This window comes from Hevea brasiliensis, chromosome 11, assembly GCF_030052815.1.
Source record: "Hevea brasiliensis isolate MT/VB/25A 57/8 chromosome 11, ASM3005281v1, whole genome shotgun sequence".
NCBI lineage: Eukaryota > Viridiplantae > Streptophyta > Magnoliopsida > Malpighiales > Euphorbiaceae > Hevea > Hevea brasiliensis.
The window spans coordinates 40,814,115-40,838,876 of record NC_079503.1 but is presented as its reverse complement, the minus strand read 5'-3'; positions in this window follow the sequence as shown (position 1 = coordinate 40,838,876).

The window sequence follows — 24,762 nt, the reverse complement described above, 5'->3', positions numbered from 1 at the left end:
CATAAACGAAGAGTGCCATTCTTCTTCTTAACAAACAATACTGGTGCTCCCCATGGTGACACACTAGGGTGGATGAAGCCCTTTTCAAGTAGTTCTTCCAATTGTACTTTCAACTCCTTCAACTCTACTGGTGCCATTCTATATGGTGTTATGGAGATTGGATCCACACCAGGCATAACATTAATTTCAAACTGCACTTCTCTTCCTAGAGGTAATCCTGGCAATTCATCAGGAAACACATATAGAAAGTCATGTACTGTAGGGATGCCTTTCAATGCTGGACTCCCCACTTGGGTGTCTACCACATGTGCCAAGTATGCTTCACACCCCTTTCTGATAATTTTTCTAGCTAGTGCAGCCGAAATGATGTTTGATGGCAATAGCTGCCTCTCCCCATGTATTACCACATCAGCATCTTGAGGACACGTAAATGACTATCTTCACCTCTGATCAATCATGGCATGATGCCTAGCTAACCAATCCATGCACAAGATGATATCATAATCTCTGAAGGGCATTTCAATGAAATCAGATAGAAAAGTGTGTCCTTGGATCACCAAAGGACAATCTCTATACATTCTATTAACCCTGACCTCCTGTCCTAACGGACTTGTTACTAGCACCTCAAGGTCCATTTTTGTACATGGAACAACAATGCAATCAATGATGCTAGCACACACATAAGAATGGGTAAAACCCGGATCAAATAACACAAACACATCTTGATTAAAAGTTGAGAAGGTACCAGCCACAACATCAGATGTCTCAGCCTCTTCTCTCTGCCTTATTGCATAGATTCTGACTGGAGCACTATCTTGCTTTGAATGTTTCACTATGCCTTGGCTGCCTACTGGGCTACCTCTACCCCTGCCTCTACCTCTGCTAGGTGGTTGTGAACTTCTGGTGATAGGGCTCTGAACTGACCCTTTTGCAGTAGTAGGAGGTAGTCCAACTCTGCGACTATTGGTACAGTCCTTGGCAAAGTGTCCTGTGCCTCCACAGTTATAACAGGCTCCAATAGCCTTATAGCATATCCCACCATGATATCTTCCACAAGTTTCACATTGGCGGGAAGGGTAGGAACCTCCGGTGCTCTGCTGACCAGATAGAGGAGGTTTTTGTCCTGAATGTCTTCCCCTACCAGACTTCTTGCCACCTCTGCTGTGTTCCCCATGATTCTTTCTCTTTCCAGTAGGACCACTGGAACTCTGTTCTACTGATTTTCCCTCTTTCTCTGTCTTCTCTGATTTCTTTTTCTTAGGAGCAGCTTCAAACTCAATTCTTTCGAACTCTAGGGCCTGAGAAACAAGTTCAAAGAAGTTAGTGTGTTTGAATCCGACTACTTGTAATCTGATACTAGGCTTCAAGCCGGTTTCAAACCTCTTGCATCTCTTCCTGCTGGTAGAAAGTAAACTTACTGCAAAATGGCTCAGGCGGGAAAATTCTCTTTCATACTCAGCCACTGATTTGCTCCCCTGTTTCAGACTTAGGAACTCTTGTAGCTTCTGGTCTACATAAGCATTAGGGACATATTTTTGTCTGAATTCCCTAAGAAAGTCATTCCATGTTAACACTGCAGGTTCTACCAGACTGTGGGGAATGGTTTTCCACCAGTCATAAGCATCCCCTTGTAACAAAGATACTGAGTATTCAAATCTGAGCTCCTCTGTGCAATGCAGTTTCTTGAATACCCTATCCATCCTCTCTAACCATTATTCTGCCTCTAGAGGATCTATTGTCCCCTTGAACTCTGTAGCCCCATATTTCATCAATTTGTCATATTGTCTAGCAGGAGACTGTGGTTGTACCACTGGTGTCTATATTGGGACTTGAGTAGGCACATTACCAGCCATTTGTTGGAACATTGCAGCCATCTGCTGAGCGAACTGAGCAGGAAACTGCGGTACTGCGGGGGCTGATGTTGTTGAACCACTGACATTATGTAGGGCTGGGGCATCTCCTTGCACCTCAGCCTCTATAGATTGATCGACTTAACGATCACCCTCTTCCATGGTCAATGTGAGGATCTTAGATCTCCTGAACAAATAACACAAGGAGATTTCATCCCATTAGTGCATATTTATAATGTAATGTACTGTATGTATCAAACAATGATATTGAGCAATTATACTATGAAGAAAGAATATTCAAATAACATGTGAAAACAAAATTTAAAACCTGGCTCTGATACCACTAAAACATGTCACACCCTACCCCTCTGTAAGGCATAACATGATCCCGTAGTATACCAAAAGAATGACCAACTTCGTCTACTGATAATCCATTAAATACACTACAAGGGATTTTTAAAAACTTTTCTTACTTCTTTCACAGTGGTGAGCACTATTTATAGGTGTTAAAAACCTTTTTGAACTGAATTGAAATAGCTAACACATTTGGACTATTAGTAATTTCTGTAAAAATTTTGGCAGAGTGTCATCTGTATTTTGGATAAAACAGTTCTTCAGAAAACCTCTAAAAAGCACTTCAATATTTTTCTCACTCTCAACCCCAACAATTAAACAACACAATATATTTCTCAACTCAAATCCACAATAGTTTTTCAAAGACTGAGATAAAAGAAATACAGTAAAATTTTTACAAGCCAAAATAACTCGTAATTTATTTTACAACTTCAATGTACAATTTCAATTTACAACTGCTTAAAACCAAAAACAATATATACATACAGTGTATATACATTATAATACAATATGCAAAATGTGGTATACTCATTATACTCGATAATCTCTCCCTGGATAGCAGCCTAGTCTGCTGCCCTGTCCGTCTGTCTACCTGCGACAGCAATGAAAAGCTATCGCTGAGACAATGTCTCAGTGGTGCACAACATTAACCAAATACAACTTTAAATCACAGTTCATAAATCATATAAATGATGGATACGTAAAACCATAGTTAAATTCAAGACAATGAATGTCATAAAGAATTTAACACAATATCACAATAAATCTCAGTAATCAAAACGTAGTTAAATTCAAAAGACAGTGAATGTCAATAAGAATTTAAACTCCATTTCAAAAATTATCAAAGCTCATAAGAACACAATTTAGTCAAATAATTTACGAACACAGTGTTGCCAATTCATACACAACTTAAGCCATGACACAAAATTTCCGATCAATGTCGCATTGTACACCACGACAAAGCAATCACAACCCCACAAATCGAAATCAATAAGGAAGGGAGCTAGCTATATAATGAGTACTCATCTGATCACCTCAACTGGTAAACCAGAGAGGGAGAAAAATAAACGATCACGACTACATAAATGGAGAAGGAAACTAATTGATCACAACCCTATAAATGGAGAAGGAATGATGTGATACTGTCATGCTAAGTGTGAACACAAAATCAATTCCAAACATTTTATTCAAATGATTCATGAGAATCTAATAAATTTCTAAAGTCATAAATTCATTCACAAAATGGCAACACAATTCATAATTAACTTCAAATTTTCACAAATCACACTAAATCAATTTTTCCACAGTTTCAAACCATTTACAATGCTTTTCAAGCAATAAGTATCCATTCAAATACATTTCCATAATTGAAAACAATAATATACAAATAGTCATAATTTATTTCAATTGAAAAATTCAAAAGAAATAACTGTTGTGCACAAACCTCTGATAACTGTCTCCTGGCCTTGACTCAGTGTTTCCTTCCCTTTCCCTGAGTCTTTGCTAACTGAGAAACACAATTTGAAGTGTTTCAGTAATCATTTAAATTGTCTCTAATGATAATGCTTGATAAGTAACTCACTGAATTCTATTATTTGCTTAGTCAACCTAATATGTCGACCCTCAATGCATTCTAGGTAAATTAGGTTTTAATGTTACTAATATGTCACATTCGTAGCCTTTTAGGGTTGGTACATTTTACCAAATTCATTTCCATATATCTTGCATTTTCTTGCAATTTGCTGGATTCTGGGATACTAGTTTGACCTAGCCGGACGACCTAGTTCCCTCAGTTTTCAGGTTTCAGTCAAAACTACAAACTTGTAGATCTATGTCTTATTACACGTGGGGCAAATTTTCAGGTCATTCTGAGTTATGTAGACCAAGTTATGGTCATTTTACTATTGCTGGTCAAAATGCATCAAAATTGGTCACTTTAGGTCACTTTAGGTCATTTTAGGTTTGGCCAGTTTTTGGACCCGAATTTGTGCAAGCTGTTTGACTTGCTTATGGTCATTTTTTGGGCTTTGGTGTCTTCATAAGACTTGTAGATATAGGTCTTAACTATTCATAGTCAAAATTTCAGGTCAATTGGACCTCTTTTGAGTGAGTTATGGCCTAAAATCTAACTGCTGCCCAAATGGTCAATTTTCAGACCTTATTTGCACTTAATTCGGATTTGGTCATTTTTCAAGCTACCTTGCAAGCAGAATTTTGGCAAGCTTCCTTCATAAAAGTGGGCACATTTTGTGCCTAGTTTCACCTTCAATTGGTCTCATACCAATTGGAGCCACACTCTTAAGGTTCTAGGCCAAAATGCATACTGCCCTATTGCACTTCCTTTATTACTCATCAAATATCACTTTTTGCATTTACCAATTCACACATTCTTACCCAATCTGGTTTGTACCATAACCTAAACATATTTTACCACATATTGTTGATCATTTTGGCAGCTTATAATCACATTCAACATACACAATTAGGTGCAGAATTTGTCAAAATCAATTACAATAATTTAATCACCTATTCATGCTCATTTACATGTCCAACTTCACACCACAACACATATACTCAAACTGCCATAACAACTAACACAATTCGACATTAATATTCCATAAACCAAACATAAAATAACATCCTTATGGTTCACCAAACCAGGCTGCCGATTCATGCATTTACATTCCATTAATTTCCAAGCTTCAAATTTCAAATACACATCCACATATACTAAGTATACATCACCCAAATAATTTCCTACACACATATACATTTAATCAATCCTTTAATCTACCATTTAAAAGCAAGAATAAGTTGTCCTCAAAGTGTTTCCATGGCTCCCAAAAATACAGCTCTCCCTTTAAACATCAAACCTCAAAATTCTTTCCACAATTCAAGTACCCATAACATTCCTACTAACTTTAAAGAAGCAATAACCCAAAAATACAAACTTACCACTTTGGAAACTCTTCAAAATCTCTCCAAACTTGGTCTTCTTGCTGCCTATCTACTTCCCATGGTGTGGGGGTCAAGTTTAATAAAGAAACCTTAACCATTGGGCGCTTGGATCATGGATGCATGGAGGTTCCCTTATGGACGGCAATGGAGGTTTTTGCTTGAGAATGAATTCGGTTTGAAGATGGAAATGAGGAAGAAGAAGTGAAAGTGGCACTTTCTTGTCCATTAGCACCATTTTATACTCCACCTAGTGCTCCACTAATCTAAATTAACATTAAAATAATCCTAAGTTTTCAATTTCCACATTTAACTCCTAATTTTTGCTATTTAATTTATGTACCACTAATTTCATTTTTCATGACATTTTCTAAGTATAATATCATGTATTTTTAATGGACATTTAAGTCAAAAGACAACTCGGGGTGTCAAATAACCACAATGCCCCTGTTCGGGTTGCATTCCCGATTTTTCGGTAACACCGGGTTTTATCCGTTTTTCAATTTCTCACTTTTCTTTGTACTAATTAATTAATTTTTCTTTGATATTTCTAATGGCATTTATACTTCAATTGATGTCTCTATAAGTCTTAAAAATGTTTTCCAGGGTTCCCCGCAGTCCAGGGCTAGTCAATGGTCCACGCCGTGACTTCCCGGTGCGGTCACCCATCGCTAGGGTTCTCGGCTTGCTTAACTTGGTTACATTTCTTTGCTATTATTTTTCCTTTGTTTTTCTTGTATTTTCTTTTCTTGTATTTCATTATTTTATTTCTCCTCAATCATAATGAAGTGTAGTTCTAGGCATCCTAGTTGTCTGGACAACACTGGCCACCGGAACAGTAGAACGCACTACCGAACATTGGGGTGTTACAATGCATGTTATGCACACTATCTGTCTAGGTGTAGGACAGCCTAAACCTCTGCTCTGATACCACTAAATGTGACGCCCCTTACCTGTTTACAGTGTAGTCGAGAAAAGTATGTCACATTCGGTGTCGGAGCACCCTATCTTGTTTTATCATGTACATTGTTAATTTAAACTCCTTTTATTTAGGTTAACCATGTGTGGAAATTTTTTTTTTTATATCACATTTCATTTCTATAAAAATCCAGACAGAGTTTTCTCTATTATATTAGCATATGGTGGGTTCCACTATTCAACTGTTAAAATCAATATCATATCTATTACATATTTCATATGTCATCATGTCATATCATGGTTATTCATACAATTTGAAGAAAATATACAATTCAGGAAAGATTCATATACCACCATTAACAATTAATTTACAATATCAAAATGAATTATGCTCTATTTATGCACAATGATTCAAAAATACAAAATCTAATACATGGGCCCTACCAAAAACAAAATGCAGAGGTGACTCTCAGACTGTGGCAGATCTAGTCAAAACTCTATTAGAGCCCTACTGCTGCGGCTGCTGCTGCTGTGGCTGGTCTCCAGTACCTACGCGATGAAAAATCAACGCGCTAAGCATAACGCTTAATTATGCATAATTTAAAATAAAAATAACTACATAATCAAGAATAATTAATCTAAGTATAATTGCATAAATTTTGGTCTTTTACCTATTTATTAAAGTTTTGAAATAATTAAATTTATTGGAATCTTTTATATTTATTTCTCTTATATCCTGTCTAATTAAATTCATATCAGTGTCCAAGTAACCTATAACACATTATAAAGGCTGGATACACGGGAGTATACTAGTTAGACATCTGTATGTCTATCAAGTATACATCGGTCATGTCAGGCACAAGGCCAGCGGGCAGGCATAAAGCAAGAAATGATAACAGGCACTATAGCCAACGGGCAGACATAAAGCCAGTAGAACAACTATCTCAGATATTTGTTGTCTATTAATGATTATTCATGTGAGCAGTTCTGCAATTTGTAATTCCAAATTAGTATCCAAGCTATATACATAAGTCTAGGTATACTTTGGGCAATTTAGTATTCTTACTTACATATGGACTTATTATTATTATGCCATGTCAATTTGTAGTGGGAAGTGGGTCCCACATGCATTCTCATGTAATTTATGCATTTGGTAACTCATGTAGGTAATTTACATATAATGTATTAAACAATTTCTTGAACTTTTCTCTAGGTCTAGATTTGGTGTCGTAATTTCTCCTAGCAAATTGATTAAGATGTGGCCACTGTTGGGCCACACTTCCTTCATGGAAATTGTTCCTCTATATTTTATCTTTGTTTTCCTTTTTGAATAATGTCATTTGGAGTTTTAGAACTCAAGTTATTGTGACACTTGTAACGCCCTCACTTTAGGTAGTCCATGCATCCTATTGTTCCGACGAGTAATTTTCTGTTCGGACAGTCTGAATGTCTGGAACTATACTCAAACTAGAGTGAGAAAACATAAATTGACTGAATATAGACTAAGAAAAATTAAAGAAAAGTAAAAGAAACGAAGTGCAACTCGATTAAACGAGCCAGGGTCACAGCGATGGGTGTGTAACACCCTCACTGTAGCAATTCCGTACATTCTACTGTTCCGGTGACTAGTGTCGATCTGGACAGCTAGAACGTCTAGAAAAATATTTAGACTAGAGTAAGGAGTCATAAATAACTCAAATAAGTATAAGAAAAATTAAGGAAAAATTTTACAAATAAAATACAATCAAGTTAAATGAGTCGTTGCCCTAACGATGGGTGACCGCACGGGGAAGTATCGGTAAAGACAATTACCGACCTAGACCCATGAGAAAATTCATGAAATAATTTTTGGGACTCCATAGAAGAGTCATTGAGGTTTCTATGGCATTAGAATGCCAAGAAAATGTTTAGAAAAATTTTTCAATCGGTACAGATAATTTTAGTCTATTAAGCCAAACGGAGGGCATTTTGGTCATTTCGTCTTCAGAGATGATTTTTGGCCAAATTAAATTATTATGATCTAAAACATGAATAAATATTGCTACAAATTAAATTGAAATTAAGTATAAAAGAAAAGAAAAGAAAATGAAATTTAATTAGGATTATGACATCATGCACATGTAAGCATGATGTAATAAAAATTTGTTAGCCAATCAACAAGCATTCATAAAAAGGTTAAAATGAGATAAAAAAAAAAAAACCCCATAAATCACTCATCTTCTTCCATTTTCTAGAGTTGGCCGAACCATTCCCTAAAGAAAGCTCCATAACTTCTTCTTTTTTTCAAGCTCTATTTCTCTTAATTTCCTCCATAAATCTTCATACTCCCTTCACAAAAAATTCATTTACAGTCTTGGGAAAGCTATTGGTAGTAACAAAGAGAAGAAATATTGAAGTTTTGGGGAGCTTAAATTGATCTCAAAGAGGTTAGTGCACTAATTTATTTCTATTTATTTTCTAAGTATGACAAGCTTGCTAAATTAAGTTAGATTGATATAAAATTAAAAAAAAAATTGTAGGGATAGGAAATTACTAAATTTCAGTAGCCATTATATGAGTTGTGGTTTGATGGTTTTGAGGAAATTGTTTATGTTTATTAGTGATATTAATGAGTAATTGTGATTAACAAATTGATTGGCATGTGTTTACATGAATTGAAAAATTGTGAGTTAGGGTTTTTGACCTAACTTTGAGGAAATTGATGTGTGTCTTGAAATGGATGATGTTGAGATGATTTAATGACCATTAGAAGTGCTATATATGTTAAATGAAGTTTGTGGAGTTGGGAGAATTGAGTTTGGGAGTGTTGATTTTTTATGCAGGAAAATCGGACCTTTGAGTCCAGTGCATTGTTTGAGTTATAACTGGAGTTGTGTTGCTCCAATTGGTGTGAGGCCAATTGGAGATGAAACCTAGGACAAAATGCCCCATTTTTCATGAAGAAACGATGCCCAAATTTTGTCCGTAAGTTGACCAATTTACTGTCCCAATTCGCATGTCCAGACCTTGAACCCAGAAAATTGACCAAATGTTCATTTGGCCATAACTTCTTCTAGACAAATCTAAATGACCTGAATTTTAATCAGTGGAAAGATTAGACCTAGGACTACAACTTTTATTGAGAACACCAAGCCCAGAAATGCCTCTAACCAAATGAAATTGTTGACTTAAGTTAGGACACCAAATTGACCTATACCATTCTACCCAGAATTTTCTGGACTAAAGCTCACCCGACCAGTTTTGGCAAAATGGCCATAACTTGGTCTATAAAAATCCAAATGCAATGAAACAAATGGAAAAAGTTTTATAAGACATAGATATACAATATTGATCTTTTAACCAAAACCCAAAAACCTAGGGAACTAGGTCAATTGATTAGGTTAAGTTAACATATAAATTCTGGAAATTTTCAAAAGAATCATTTGACCTCAGAACACACATTTAGCTATATCTCTTGCTAGAAAACTCCAATTAGGTTGGGCCATATAGATCTGGAACCCTAAGAAACAGGGCTCCAACTTTTTTTTAGACTTGGTCCTCAAATTATGAACATAAGAACCCTAAAATGGGAGTCAAAATTTCTGATCTAAACATGAATCCTGGTAGAACAGGGCACATGAGTGCAGGCCAGTGATTTGGCCATAATTAATTCTACAAAACTTGAAAAATTGTAATAAAAATTTCTGAGTGACTATAAGACATAGAGAAACAAATTCTATAAAGGGAGTGTGGCCAAACAGTGGCCACATCCTAGTTAATCTATTATGATATAACAGTGCACCAAATCTGGACCTAAAGAAAAGTCCATAAAACAATTAGGCATATAAGATGAAATGAATTAGAATAAATTGTTAAGCATAAAAATAACATGAATTAATGAAATTATAATTACTTAATAATATTATTCTGCCCAAAGTACACCTAGACTCATTTATATAGCTTAGATCGATTGGTATACCAATTAGGGACTGCATATTGCAGTACTACCCACAGGGATAATCATTGACAGACAACATATGTCTAAGATGATTATTCTACTGGCTTTAAGCCTGCCCGATGGCTATAGTGCCAATTTTTATTATTACTGGCTTATGCCTGCCCGCTGGCCTTGTGCCTGATATGACCGTTGTATACTTGATAGACATATGGTTGTCTAACTTGTATACTCCCGTGTATCCAGTCTTTATAGTCTGTCATAGGTTACTTGGGCACAGAAATGAGTAGAAATCCTTGATTGAAATAAATACATGAGAAGATTGTTAAGGTGAACTTCATTGAATTAAACATAAGATACATGATAAAAAGACTTTGATTAATTTATTTTGTCCAAAGTTCTATAAACATGTAAAAGACCTAGAAATTCATAAAATTTTATATTTCCTTATAAGAATACACGTAGAATAATTATTTCAGTTATTTATTTATTTTTATTTCAATATATGCACCACTGAGCATTATGCTTAGCGCGTTGGTTCTTACCACGCATAGGTACAGGAGAGCCACAGCAGCAGCAACAGTAGAGCCTAGACATGACTTTAGCAGATCTGCTACAGTGTAGATTGTCACCTCACCAGTTCTTTTTGGTAGGGCTCATGTGTAGTTAGATTTTGTATTTTGGTTATTGTATGTAATAAATCAGATTGACATATGCAACTAAATTTTGGATTGTATATAAAATTGTATATTATTGTGAGTAATGTTATATGAATAAAATGTAGGTTTATTTTATTTGAAAATTTTATGAGTAATGTTATGATATGGTACATGAATAATTAACATGAGAAATGATGTGACAGAATGGGATAAAAAAAATTTCTAAACATAATATAATATAATTGAATTAATATTGTACATGACAAGACAGAATAGGGTGCTCCGGCACCAAATGTAGCACACTTTGCTCGGCTACACTATAAACCAGGTAAGGGGTGTTACAGGGTGACTGTACGGGGAAGTATGACCCCAGACGTGTGAGGAATCCTGAGAGATAATTTTTGGGACTTAATTTAAGGGTTAATGAGGTAAAAATGGCATTAAAAATGTCAAAGAAAATCCAAGAAAATTTATTTGTCGATACAGACAAAAATAACCCGATAAGGCCAATGAAGGGCATTTTAGTCATTTCAACCCCAGAATTGAATTTTGACCTAAGTGTCATTTAAAATGAGAAAGATTAAGACACATAAAATAAATTAGAATCATAAAATTATAATATAGAAAATGAGAAAAGAGAAGAAAAGAAAAAAATGTTATGATATAAGCTTTTATGATGTCATAATGACATCATTAAAAGAAAAAGTAACTAATAGGAAATTAACAAACTAATGGTAAGGGATAAGAAGGAAATTAAAGTGAGATAAATTGATTAAAAACTCACTTTCTTCCTCTGATTTCTTTCATGGCCGGCACCCTTCAAAGTCCTTTCCTCCATTATTTTTCCTTTCTCAAGCTTGAGTTCCTCCCTTTTCTCCCCATAAAACCCTAAACACCCTTTACAAAAATTAATCCTCACATCAAGAGGAACATTTTGATTTCCATAAAGTGATGAAAGTTCAAAGTTTTAACAAGCCAAGAAAGGGGTTAAAGAGGTTAGTGCACTAATTCATTACTATTTCTTTTCTAAGCATGACAAGCTTGCTAAATTAAGTTAGATTGATATAAAATTAAAAGAAATTTATAGGGATAGGAAATTACTAAATTTCAGCCGCCATTATAAGAGTTGTGGTTTGATGGTTTGATGAAATTTTTTGTGTTTATTAGTGATATTGATGAGTAATTGTGATGAGCAAATTGATTGTCATGTGTTTACATGAATTGAGGAATGTGAGTTAGGGTTTTTGACCTAACTTTGAGGAAATTGATGTGTGTCTTGAAATGGATGATGTTGAGATGATTTAATGACCATTAGAAGTGCTATATATGTCAAATGAAGTTTGTGGAGTTGGGAGAATTGAATTTGGGAGTATTGATTCTTATGCAGGAAAATTGGACCTTTCAGTCCAGTGCATTTTTTGAGTTATAACTGGAGTTATGTTACTCCAATTGGTGTGAGGCTAATTGGAGATGAAACCTAGGACAAAATGCCCCATTTTTTGTGAAGAAACCATGCCCAAATTCTATCTATAAATCGACCAATTTACTGTCCCAATTCGGATGTCCAGACCTTGAACCCAGAAAATTAACCAAATGAACATTACTTCATCTGGCCATAACTTCCTCTAGACAAGTCTAAATGACCTGAATTTTAACCATTGGAAAGACTAGACCTAGGACTACAACTTTCATTGATAACACCAAGCCTATAAATGCCTCTAACCAAATGAAATTGTTGACTTAAGTTAGGATACCAAACTGACTAGCACCATTCTGCCCATAATTTTCTGGACTAAAGCTCACCAGACCAGTTTTGGCAAAATGGACATAACTTGGTCTATAAAAATCCAAATGTAATGAAACCAATGGAAAAAGTTTTATAAGACATAGATATACAATATTGGTCTTTTAACCAAAACCCAAAAACCTAGGGAACTAGGTCAATTGACTAGGTTAAATTAACATATAAATTCTGGAAATTTTCAAAAAAACCATTTGACCTCAGAACACTCATTTAGCTATATCTCATACTAGAAAATTCCAATTAGGTTGAGCCATACTGATCTGGAATCCTAAGAAATAGGGCTCCAACTTTGTTTTAGACTTGGTCCTCAAATTACGAACATAAGAACCCTAAAATGGGAGTCAAAGTTACTGATCTAAACATGAGCCCTAGTAAAATAGGGTACATGAGTCTAGGCCAGTGATTTGACCATAATTAATTCTACAAAACTTGAAAAATTGTAATAAAAATTTTCGAGTAACTATAAGACATAGAGAAACAAATTCTATGAAGGGAGTGTGGCCAAACAGTGGCCACATCCTAGTCAATCTGCTATGTAAAAACTGTGCACCAAATCCGGACCTAAAGAAAAGTCCATAAAACAATTAGGCATATGAGATGAAATGAATTAGAATAAATTGTTAAGCATAAAAATAACATGAATTAATGAAATTACAAATACTTAATAATATTATTCTGCCCAAAGTACACCTAGACTCATTTGTATAGCTTGGATCGATTGGTATACCAATTATGGACTACATATTGCAGTACTGCCCACAGGGATAATCATTAACAAACAACATATGTCAAAGATGATTGCTCTACTGGCTTTATGCCTACCCGATGAAGATAGTGTCAATTTTTAATATTACTGGCTTATGCCTGCCCATTGGCCTTTTGCCTGATATGACCGTTGTATACTTGATAGACATACGGCTATCTAACTTGTATACTCCCGCGTATCTAGTCTTTATAGTCTGTCATAGGTTACTTAGGCACAGAAATGAGTAGAAATCTTTAATTGAAATAAATACATAAGAAGATTGTTAAGGTGAACTTCATTGAATTAAACATAAGATACGTGATAAAAAAGATTTTAATTAATTTATTTTGTCCAAAGTTCTATAAACATGTAAAAGACCTAGAAATTCATAAAATTTTATATTTCCTTATAAGAATATACGTAGAATAATTATTTCAGTTATTTGTTTATTTTTATTTCAATATATGCACTACTAAGCATTATGCTTAGCGCTTTAGTTCTTACCAAGTGTAGGTACAAGAGAGCCATAGCAGTAGTAGCAGTAGAGCTTAGACAGGACCTTGATCAGATATGCTAAAGAGTGGTTGTCACCTCATTAGTTGTTTTGGTAGGGCTCATGTACATATTAGACTTTGCATTTTAGTATTGTATGTAATTAAATGGTGTAAAAAATTTTAGATTGTATATGAATTATAAATATTGTACTTGACTTCATATGAATGAAATAAAGTATTTTATTTTCTTGAAAATTGACATGAGCATGAGGAATAATATGATGAATGAATAGATGTAAAGGATATGAATTGTTTTAACAGGTAACCTGAAACCCACCATGCATTAATAGAACAGAGGAGACTCTGTCTGGATCTCCAATAAAAATGAAATGGGATAAAAAAAAATTTGCACATAAGATAATAAAATTAAATGAATATTGTACATGATAAAATAGGATAGAGTGCTCCAACACCAAACGTAGCACACCTTGCTCGACTACACTGTAGACGGATGAGGGGTGTTACAACACCCCTTACCCGTCTACAGTATAGCCGAGTAAGATATGCCACACAGTGTACCGAAACACCCTATTTTATTTTAATCCTTTTTATCCTTCCTTATTTATTTTTATCATGGCTATCAAGTACAATTGGTGAAGTATAATTTATTTAAGTCATTTATGGAAAACATCAATTTATTTGAGGTCTCGCAAATTTTATAGAAAATCCGGCAGAGTACCGGTTAAAAATGGAGAAAACAGTTCTTTAGAACCTAGGAAAAACACTTCCAAAATTCTCAATCAATCCCAAACTCCATTTCATCAACAAAATCTCAATATTTTTCATCAACAATTCCATTTCTCATTCATTCATTTCTCATGATATTCATATACAAGTCATAAATAAATACTCAATTTTTCCATTCATAAACACAATTTCCACTATTTACATCAATACCAAAATACGTTACATAAGTCTTAATTATACATGAGAAAATAAAAGTTAATTACAAAATACCAAAATAAAACCTAGTATCCTACCAATGCACTGATGAAGGTGAGGTAACACGGACATTATGCAGAGCTGCAGAAGGTCTCACCCAGTTTGTGGCCTACTGGTCTCTCTATCGGTCTCTCCAGAACCTACGCATGGCAAAAAGCAACGCGCTAAGCAATAATGCTTAGTGGTGCAATGCATGTTCTAATTTCTTATCTAGATAATTTTTTTATCATTATTGGTAATCTTATTTATTTTGTACTTGTTATATTCATAATTTCATTAAATTTATACACTTCCATTTTTAGTTGCCCAAGTAACCTATACTGGATGACTGGATTGGATAAATGGGTAAACTGGCACTGGGTATCAAGTACCTCAGGCCGTCACACCATCGATCACATATGTATCACCCGGTGTACAACAGAACAGCTAATGAGCTGTAATAAATATTAGGCACAAGGCCAAGTATCAACACAATGTCAGAATGGCTAAAAGTCATTAAATCATAGAATGGCATATTGCCATATGCAGTACTGCTAACTGAACCCTATTGGCATGCCAACCTATCCAAACTAATCTTGCTAGGTGTACTAGGGCATGTTACACTTTTAAATTCTACAATTCTTGAAATTTAAGTTTAGGTGTTACTATTCATTTTATTAGTTAACTAAAATGTTGACTTTTGCATAGGTAATAGGTACATTGGTTTTAATGCTCCCAACATACCACATTTTGCATTCTAAAGTTGTTGGTATTGGTTGCTAATACCATTTCTAAGCTTAGTGTTAGTTGTTCAAAATTTTCAGATTTCAAACCTTGTGTTACTGTTCCATTAGTCATTTTTACAGTAGGAATTTGGCAAAGTTGTCAACATGAAAGTTGTTCCTTATTGTGTCTAGTTACATTTCGTTTTTCGAATCACTCCATTTGGAGTTTTGTAGCTCAAGTTATGGCCTAAACACCATAACTGGGCGGATTGCAAACTTTCCAGATTTTCTGGACTGACCAAATCTATAGTGTTTTGTGCAGTTCACTTTTTGAACATGTTATGGTCAAAATTTGGGTTAGGTTTCTTCATGAAAGTTGTAGGTCTATATCTCAGCTTTCTGGTGGTAATATTTTAGGTCAATTGGACCTTTTTACACTGAGTTATGGCAAAATGAATAGATACTGTTCATTTAGTCATTTTGCCCAAGCAGAATGCAAGTCACCCAGATTAGAACAATTTTTAGGTCAACTCGATTTGGCTTTTTAGGCAGGGTTTCTTCACCAAAGTTGTGCCATTATGTGTCTAGTTTCATGTACAATTCACCTTGCACCAATTGAACCTCTACAACACCATTTATAACTGCCCAAACCTATTGGACTCATGCTCAGTCTTGCAGGTTAGCCAAGGCAGCTCACCCATACATAAATGCCAAGCCTCAACTCACTTCATTTCTTGTTCACACACAACCAAATGGTCACTAATTGATCATTAACACTTGTTTTCATCCTTACATGAAAAAAGTCTCAAGTTTGTGTCCAAACCCTAACCTCCACACTTCACATCTCATGCAAATACAACCATCCAATTATACAAAGCATATAAACAATTCAATACACACTAGTAGGCTTGTAATCAACTCAATTCAATAAAACCACTAAGCTCTCATTATTGGCTGAAATTTTGGTTCTTCATTTAAGCATAGCTTCATTCATTTTCCATGAAATTCCATCTCATGTTAACTTAATTCTAAGAATTAAAGAAGGAAGAGGTCTAGAAATTGCACTAACCTTCACTTAATCACTTTCCAAGACTTAAAAAATTCACTTTCTTCCTTTCAAATTGTTGCACACAGCTTGCTCTAGTGGTAGGAATAATTTTTAATGAAGGCAAGTTAGGGTTTTGAGGTAGTTTGATGGGCGAACCAAAGCTTGGAAAAGCATTAATGGAGGAAGAGGATGGAGGTGCTAGTTCAGCCAAAGGAAGAACATAAGGAATTCTAATTTTTTTTTCTTTCATTTGCTACCATTTATTTATTTTAAGTGAGTGCTAGCCATTTGTCATCATGTGATTAGTTAAAATTGTTTTAATGACATTATAATGATGTCAAAATTCCCATTTTCTTTCATTTTCTTTCCTTTTATTTTCTACTCATTTTCAATTAAATTTTTAGCAATATTTATTCACATTTTATGTCAAAATAATTATTTACTTAATTGGACAAGTCGGCCAAAAATCACCTCTGAAAGCAAAATGACCCAAATGCCCTCCGTTTGGCTTAACAAACCAAAATTGTTTATATCGATTGAAAAATTTTTCTAAGCATTTTCTTGGCATTCTAATGCCATAGGAACCTCAATGACCCATTCTCTGGAGTCCCAAAATTTATTTTATGAATTTTCTCCCGGGTCTAGGGCTCCTAGTTACAAGAACCGCAACTTCCCACTGGGTTACCCATCGCTAGGGCACCGGCTCATTTAACTTGATGGTATTTTATTTCTAAAATTTTTTCCTAAATTTTTCTTGTTAGTATTTGAGTTAATTATAGTTCTTCACTTTCATTTAAATATTTTTCCAGACGTTCTAGCTGTCCGAACCGATACTGGTCATAGAAATAGTAGAATGTATGGAGTTGCTATAGGGAGGGTGTTACAGTTATGGTCAAAAAACCAAAACTGGTTCAGTATGTCTTTTTGGTTCTAGAACCAGGCAGATTCTGGAGTCCAAATTTGTCTAATTATTTAGACATGTTACAACCACTTTTAGGCCTAATGATCTGCATAGGAATTTTTACCCTATGTCTTAAAACCACTCAGATTTTTTTATTACAAAATTTCAAGTTATATAGATTGAGTTATGGTCAATTTACTGGCCTGGACTCATGTACCCTGTGTCTTCAGGAATCTAGGTGTACAGGTCAGTAGCTTTGACTCACATTTGAGGGTTCTTACACTCCAAATTTGAGGCAAGTCCCTAAATTAAAGTTGGAACTCTATTTCTCAAGTTTCCAGAAAAATATGGCTCATCCCAATTGGAGTTTCCTAGTGGGAGATATAATCAAAGGACTATTCAGGGGTCAAGTGGTAACTTAGGCAAATTCCAGAATTTGGTGTATTGAATTTGTCTAGCAATTTGACCTAGTTCTCTGGGGATCTGGGTTTTGGTCAAAACACCAATATTGCATTTCTATGTCTTATAAAAATTTTTCCGTTAGTTTCACTACATTTGGAATTTTGTAGACCAAGTTATAGCCTTTTTGCCAAAACTGGTTGGGTAGGTTCATGTCCAGAAAATTCTAGGCAGTTTGGTTCTGGATAGTTTTATGACTGAAATTTTGCTAAAAAATTGGTTTGGTTAGAGACAATTCTGGGTTCTATGTTCTTTATGAAAGTTGTGCTCCTATGCCTAACCTTTCCAATGGTGTAAAAGTCAGGTCATTTGGACCTTTCTAGAGGGAGTTATGGCTAAATGAACATGTACTGTTCATTTGGTAATTTTTCTAGGTTCAGGATTAAGTAAACCGGATTCAAACAGTAATTAGGTCAAATTATGGATAGAATTTGGGCATGGTTTCTTCATGAAAAATGGATTATTTTGGCCCTAGTTTCATCTTCAATTGGCCTCATACCAATTAGAGCAATACATTTCTAGTTATAGGTCAAAATCAACACTAGACTCAAAGAGTCCCACAACCTGCATGAAGAGTACACTCCCAATACAATTTCCTCCAATCTCCTAAACTACAATTTGGCATACATGGCACTTCTATTAAACAACAATCAATCTCAACAAGGTCAATTTCAAGCATAGCACAAAATCCCCAATAGTTAGGTTAAAACCTTAACTCAAAGTTTCAAGGTCAAGCATACTCATGCAATTTAACTTCCAATGCCTTTAAATACATCAATCAACATCACTAATCAAGTTTAAGGGAATCAAAATCATCAAACTCCTATTGTAACACCCTCCCGGTAACCACTCCGTACATCCTACTGTTCCGGTGACCAGTGTCGGTCCGGATAGCTAGAATGTCCGAAAAAATATTTAAACTAAAGTCATGAACCATAATTAACTCAAATATTAATAAGAAAAATTTACTAAAAATTTTAAAAATAAAATACAACCAAGTTAAACGAGCCGGTGCCCTAGCGAGGGGTAAACCAGAGGGAAGTTGCGGTTCTCGCAACGAGGAGCCCTAGACCCGGGGGAAAAATTATAAAATAATTTTTGGGACTCCAGAGAAGGGTTATTGAAGTTCCCATGGCATTAGAATGCCAAGAAAATATTTAGAAAAATTTTTCAATCCAGATGCATAATTTTGGCCCGTTGAGCCAAACGGAGGGCATTTTGGTCATTTTGCCTTCAGAGGTGATTTTTGGCCGACTTGTCCAGCTAAGTAAATAATTAATATGACATAGAATATGAAGAAACATTACTAAAAATTTAATTGAAATTAAGTAGTGATGAAAAGAAAAGAAAAATCAAAATAAAGCAATTTGTGACATCATAATGATGTCATTTATAAATTACCAACCAATCACAAGCTAATAAGCTTTCTTAAATACTTAAAAGAGACAAAACAAAGACCAAAATAATTAAAAATCCAGCAGCCATCATCCTCCCCAATTGCAGCCGAAATCAAGCCTTGCCCTAAACCTCCATTTTCTTCATTTTCAAGCTTGAAAAACCTCTCAAACCTCACCCCAAAACCCTAAGTCATCTTCACTAAAATTTATCTACACACCCTAAGGAAGCTTTAGGCAGCCAAAAGAGGAAGAAAGAAGGGAGTTTGGGTGGCTGAAAATTCTGCCACTTAAAGGTTAGTGCTATACTTTCACTCTCACTCCTTTAATCCTTGCTAGAGCATCATTTTAAGTTAAGAAATTGTAAGAATTTGAAGTAAATCATATATGTTAGAGTATCTTCAATTTTCGGCAGCCCTAAGGAAGGCTGAGTTTGATTGTTTTAATGAATTTAGAGTGGCTAGAAATGATGTTTAAGGTATGAATATGCATGGATGTTGAACTAGTGTGCTAATTGAGGTTTATGGGTAAATTGAATTGGACATTAGGGTTTTGAGAAGTAAAAATTTACTTGGCTTATGAAACTGTTAAAGAACACTCTAATGGTCAATTAGTGACCATTTGAGGTATGTTGACCATAATATGGACTGAAAAATAGCTTGGCAAAGAGAATGACTATGCTGCCTAGGACAAGAAGAATGGTGACTGAGATTTCAGTCCAATTACACAGCCATAACTTTGGCTGTGTTGGTCCAATTGGTGTTTGGCCAATTGGACATGAAACTAGGCTTATAATGGCTCATTTTTTTCTGAAGAAACCATGCCCAAAAGACTAAAGCAAGAGGACCAAAAGTTGGCCCCAATCCGGACACCCTGCAACAACACCTGCAGAAATGACCAAATGAACAGTAACTGTTCATTTAGCCATAACTCACTGTAGATTTGGTCAATTGACCTGAAATTTTTACAAAAAAAATTTAAGACATAGACAAACAACTTTCATGAAGGAACCTACCCCAAATTATGACCAGAACCAATTCAAAAATGCAATCACAATCACTGTTCATGTTACTCTAGATGTGGTAATTTCTGCAGAATGGGAATCCGGCCAGCTGTGGTCATTGGGCCATATCTGGAGCTACAAAACTCCAAATGGAGTGCTTCAAAAAAGGAAATTCAACTAGACAAAATAAGGAACAACTTTCATGTTTGTCATTTCTTCAAATTCTCACTGCAACAGTGCTTAACGGAACAGTAAACATATGCTTCAAAAACTGAAATTTTCTGCCCTCTTGGTTTTAAGTTAGAAATGGTAATGGTGACCAATTCCAACAAGTTTTAAAAGCAAAATATGGTATGTTGGGAGTGCCAAAACCCATGTACCTAATTTCTACCTAAAAGTCAACATTTTAGTTGACCATAGAGGTGAATAGTAACACCGAAACTTGAAATTCAAAGATTGAAGAATTTTAAAGTATCGAATGCCCTAGTATACCTAACAAGATTGGTTTGGATAGTTTGGCATGCCAATAGGGTTCAGTTAGCAGTACTGCACATGGCAATATGCCATTTCGTGATTTCATGGCTTTTAGCCATTCTGACTTTGTATTGAGACTTGGCCTTGTGCCTGATGTTATTACAGCTTATTAGCTGTTCTGTTGCACACTGGGAGATGCATATGTGACCGATGGTGTGACGGCCCGAGGTACTAGGTACCCAGCGCCAGTTTACCCGTTATCCAGTCCAGTCGTCTAGTGTAGGTTACTTGGGCAACCAAATGAATGAAAGTGAACAAAGCTAATGAATTAATGTATATACCCATACTAAACAAACGAATCATACACATTCACTGCATATTTGTTTTCTTGCTATTTTCTTTTATTTTATTATTGCACCACTAAGCATTATTGCTTAGCGCGTTGCTTTTGCCACGTGTAGGTACTGGAGATACAGATCATGAGCCCAGTAGACCGCAGACTGGGTGAGTCTATCCTGCAGTTCTGCTCAGTGTCCGTGTCACCTCAATTTCTGCAGTGCATTGGTAGGACACTAGGTGTCATTTTGGCATTCTGTAATTAATTTTGATTTTCTCATATGAAATTAAACTTGTGTAATGTATATTGATGTTTATGTAAATTATGAAAATTGTATTTGTGAATGGAAAAGTAAATGTTTATTTGTGATTTATATGTGATCATCACATGTGATGGATGAATGAGAATTGAAATTGAAATGTTGAGATCTTGATATTGAGTTTTGTGATGATATTAGAGTTGAGAATGAATGAATTTGTTTATTGGAAGTGTTTTTCACAGGTTCCGAAGAACTGTTTTCTCCATTTTTAGCCGGTACTCTGCCGGATTTTCTTTAAAATTTTCGGAACCTCAAATAAATTATGATTTCAATAAATGACTTAAATGAGTTATATTTTACAAGTTATATTCAAAGTTATGATGAAAATTAATTAAGGTATATTAGAGTGTGCCGGTACGCCGTGTGGCATTCCTTACTCGGGTATACTGTACACGGGTATGGGGTGTCACATTTAGTGGTATCAGAGCACGGTTTAGGCGTTTTGAAGGAACGGAAGCGTGAAAAACACAAGTTTATACCATTGAATTCAAAAATTTTCACCTAGGGTCACATGCAGCATGCAAGATTTATTTTTATCTATTTGATTTCAATGATAAACAACATATTAAAACTCTTTTAATATGTTTTTGGATCTGTATTTGCCATTTAAGATTTTAAAATTAAGCAGATTAATTTTAGAACCCTAGATTAAATCAAGAACAATTACACTAACCTCTTGATGCACTGCAGCGTGTCTGCGCCTTTGAGATTCGTCTTCAGGACACCAGATGTTGTCCCTCTAGCTTGTCCACACCAAGAACACCTATGGCAGCCCTTGAATAGCTTCTAAAGCTTTTTCTATTAATTAGAAAATCAAGTTCTGCCTTTTAAGAGATTAAAGATGTAAACAGGACACTAGAAACAATTTCTAGTGTTCTTAATTCAAGAGATTGATGGCTAATCTCTTTGAATTGATGAGAGATGAAGATAAATAGCTGGAGAGGCTCAAAGTGGCGTGACAATTGAGAGGAGAGGCTGCTGGTTATGTTTTCTTTTCATAACCACACTTAAATAGCTAGGTTAACACATTAAACCCTAGCCACATGTCACCTTTTGATTAGCTCTAGGTTTAAGTGACCCAATCACATTGTGCCAAGTGTCAAACCTATATTTAATCTTGATTTTAATCATCTTATATGATTAAAAAAATATTTGGCAAGCTTATGTGTTATGCCATGTGTCACCATCTCATGGTGCCACGTGTCACACTGTGAAATGACCAAAATGCCCCTGTGTCTTAATTTTGAGTTCTTAACCCAAAATAATTATTTTCTTCTTCTAATTAATTTATATCAAATATAAATTAATTAATTAATCTCTATTAATTAATTTCTCATCAATTAAATTCATATTTAAACACTTTAAATATAAATTTAATTTATACTACACATCCAATAATCTAGATTTGGTTTCAAGTCATGCTAGGGACTTTGCAATTTAATTGCAAACCAAATCTATTTAATTAATCAATTAAACTCTTTAATTAATTAATTAAATCATATTTAAATAGGTGATAACTTGTGTATGTGTGTGACTTACTAGGCTCATCACTAATTGGCAATGAGACATGATATCAACTCTTAATATCATCAGAACTCTTTCTTACCATAAATGATTTCTCTAAATCATTTTATGAACCTCATAGACCATGGTTAACACCTAGCATAGCATGCCATGGCCACCCAATTAGTAATAAGGTTTACCTTAAATGAACCTATAATCATATATTACCATGCACTAGAATCTCTCTGTTACAAAATCCCAACTTAAGCTGGAGTCATGGTTTATGTCAAACTCCATTTGCTATGAATATTATGTTCTCTTTTAATTCCAGTTCTTGATTAAAAAGATTTTCTCATCAGAAACTCTTTTCTGAATAAATCTATCTGTCCTGGCCAGGAACTTGAAACATCAAGAACAATTAAATGAACATAGGATTTTATCTCTATTTACTTAGAGGAACAGATTCCTTCTTGATCAACACCTACCTCCATATATAACTAGCAGGAGCCAACACATGCCCATATACCCATACATAGTACAAGTATGAAAGCAGTATCAAACTCAAACTACCTATATACAAGATAACTGTGCTATCTTAGGTCTAAAGATTATATGCACTGATATGATTTATGACAAAACATTGACAAGAGTAAACTCCATGTGCTTGTCATAAGTGTCACTGGTTCGGCCTACTTATCATTTATAAGTGCCTATCATGTTTGTCATATGGCATGAGACTCACCATTTCATCTTATTTATATCTCATATAAATAACTTGGGAACAAACATGAATACAATCTTTCTGGATAAGTCATGTCCTTATTATGAAGTATCCTCGATTGTGAACCTATTTATGATACTTTGTGCTAGAAATATTGTCACTCATATTCTTAACAACTTAAGAATAATATTTCTAACAAAATATCAATGGACCTTTTCTATTACACATAAATATATTATGTAAACGGAAAAGTGGAAATGCCTTTATTAATAAAAATATATACAAGATACATACTAAATGATATGCTCTAGGGCATACTACTAACAATCTCCCACTAGCACTAGAGCCATTCATTACAATACCTTAGACCCATCTTCTCAAGATGTCAGTCTAACTGAACTTGTGACAAAGGCTTAGTGAATGGATCAGCTGGATTTTTCAGCTGATGTTATTTTTCTGCATGGCTATATCGCCTCGCCCAACTATTTTTCTGATAATGTGGTAGCGCCTTTCTATGTGTTTGGATTTCTGGTGAGACCTTGGTTCCTTAGCCTGTATGACTGCTCCATTGTTGTCACAGTGTAATGGAACTGCTGACTCAATGGAAGGAACTACTGTAAGTTCTGTCACGAACTTCTTTATCCAAACAGCTTCCTTTGCAGCATCTGATGCAGCAATATACTCGACCTCGATGAGTGGAATCTGCAATGTGCTCGCTTTGGAACTCTTCCAACCGATCGCACCTCCATTACAAATGAACACATATCCAGAGGTAGACTTTCTATCATCGATATCCGATTGGAAATCGTAATCAAGATAACCATCCAATTGCAAGTCTCCACCTCCATAAATCAAGAATAAATCCTTAGTTCTTCTCAAGTACTTAAGGATATTCTTGACAGCTATCTAGTGTTCCAAACCTAGATTGGATTGATACCTGCTAGTCAAACTAACAGCATATGCGATATCCGGCCTAGTACACAACATTGCGTACATTAAACTTCCAATAGCCGAAGCATATGGAATCCTGGCCATCTTATCTCTTTCTTCAGGTGTCTTTGGAGACATCTCTTTAGAAAGGTGGATACCATGTCTCACTGGTAACAATCCTCTCTTAGAATCAAACATGTTAAACCTCTTTAACACCTTTTCCAAGTATAGACTTTGGGATAAACCAATTATTC